Source organism: Doryrhamphus excisus, linkage group LG22, assembly GCF_037039965.1.
Source record: "Doryrhamphus excisus strain RoL-2023G ecotype Guam linkage group LG22, RoL_Dexc_Guam_v1.1, whole genome shotgun sequence".
In the NCBI taxonomy this organism is placed as follows: Eukaryota; Metazoa; Chordata; class Actinopteri; order Syngnathiformes; family Syngnathidae; genus Doryrhamphus; species Doryrhamphus excisus.
In genome coordinates, this window is record NC_136378.1 from 10,796,957 (window position 1) to 10,799,313 (window position 2,357).

Below are 2,357 nucleotides of genomic sequence, written 5' to 3' on the forward strand. Positions count from 1 at the left end.
AGCAGCCTTGAAAAGCTAAATGGTGTGAAGTTGAGAGTTGGTCCATCTGTCTCCTGGGTGTTTGGAAGACATGAGAGACAGTCAGCAGTGGGGGGTACAGGGGAGGGGAGAAAGATTGGAAGAAGAACAATGAAAGGAGGAATTGGGGTCAGGCCCATTAATATGAATCACCAGCAGAACCCCACAGCGGGTCCATCTGTGGATGTACGCCACAGAGAAACAATTCAAAGCCGAGATAACAGGATGCTAATGGGTACGACACTTATGTTGTGCATGGCTTCTTGATAGTTTCGTCACGTTTCAGTGCAAAATATTGATAATCTAAGCCAAAAACCTCACAAAAAAGTATTCTGTGTGTACCTTATCCTGTATTATATGATTGACAAACTTGTGCCATAAGATGTGTCTTACAACGTCATGTCAAAAAATTACCACTTTAAGCTCCATATCGCCCACTATATTAATTGTCCGGTGCGCTGCAACTGGGCTATAAAAATCGAGTATCATGAGATAGTTGCAATGGAGACTGACACACCAAAAGAGCTTTACGTTGATACCCACTGTGACAGTGCTAACCCACAGTGAGTGCATTTTGTCTTTGTGCATTTGCGAAAGGATAGTGGGATTTAAAATGCACTGCAGGATTTTACAACATCCAATGACAGCGCTTAGATAAATTATTATAAAATGCTCCTATAATGTCAGCTTGTTAAAATAATTGCCCAAGTAATTTTTGGACATTTTTTTTTCAAAATCATTAGATCCCCGATCTAACAAGGTGACAATGTCCAAGAAATGTTCCTTAACCAATTTTGTACATGCAGATCTCGAGCAGTCCACTTTGAGGGAAAACATTACTGAGTGTATTTAAGGAAGCAGTCAAAGTCATCGCTTCCAGACCATGTTCAATTCCACCTCCAGCCCCCAAGGGGTGGTGTCTGAAATTTAGAGCTGTCGCCTCCTTTCTCACCCACCCACCTGCACACCAATTCACACACACACGCGTGCAGAGACACCCCTGCTGGCGCTGACCCATCTGGTTTCTTTCTACTTCTGTGGTTTCCCATCTCTGATAAAAAGCCAGAGACGGTTAGCAGCCAAAAATACATTTAATTACCCGCCAGCAACCCACCAACCTGAAATAGCCAGACAGACAAGCAGATGGTCGAAGAGACACCGACACACTTTGGGTCTTTCACCCTGCTTTCTGGCCTTTCCGTCATCTCGTCACCCGTCTAGCCTTGCCAGTCTTATGTAAGCGTCCTCAGGCCTGGGGGAGATTTCACTGTGTTTGCAGATATAGAAAGTGCAAGGACTTGAATACACACCAGCACCCACACTCAGCACACACAAGCCATAGTGCAGAGCTGGTCACATTATAGTAGAAGAAAGCAAGGTGTTTCGTCTTTTAGCTGACCTGCCCTTCGACTTTGTCTTGTTACGATAACCTTGATGAGTCGACAAACTGTGATGTGTCAACCTCGCCTGCCTAAAAATTCAGAGATAACGGAGGATGAATAAGAAGAAACACTTCGGTACGAAACTCCACCATGGTAAAGAGGTGAAAGGGAAAAACCACACTTCTGATATGAAGTCAATAGATGAATTAAATTCACTTTTAGTAAAACTTCACACCTCACACTTATGTCTGGCACTTATGTTGCTCCCGCATTAATTGGTAGACATTGTGGATGGAGAAGCAAATTACTGCAATTACAGTTCTATAAGCCATTACTTTTTCTCACGCTTTGAACCCTGCGTCTTTAATGATGTGGCTAATTTATGGTTATGTTCTAAACGCGGGCGACCTCGTATACGTCACAAAAGTCATTTTGTGCTTCACGCACACACGCTCACCCTGGAAAACACACAAAGAAATGCATTTCATGCAGCTTTCAAGTTGAAGATGATCAATTTGGTTGTCATGTGCAGCCACTCGACATCAGTCAATCACATGTGAAGAGTAACTTCTGCTCAAATCTGCCAGTGGATCCTGACAGAGTAGAACAGTTTTAAAAAATCTCAGAGCAACAACAAAAGAGTTCCGACACTGAAGATAATGAATTTTGTATTTTTAGTGCACAGGAGGATGATGATGGTATGTTACTGTTTAAGTGTTGATGGTAGCTTGTCTATACGTGCCATGCCATTGGCTGGTGACTTGTCCAGGGTGTACCCTGCACCCAAAAGTCCGCTGAGATAGGCTGCAGCAAACCCCTGTGTAGTAGTTTGCTTTCGAAAATGATCACAGCAAATATGTCTTGGTTATTGTACAGCCAAACAGTGCACCTAACAAACGAGTCACGTGCCCAAACAAAGCATCCAGGATTGGTCACTCAATCACTGTGAACAATGAA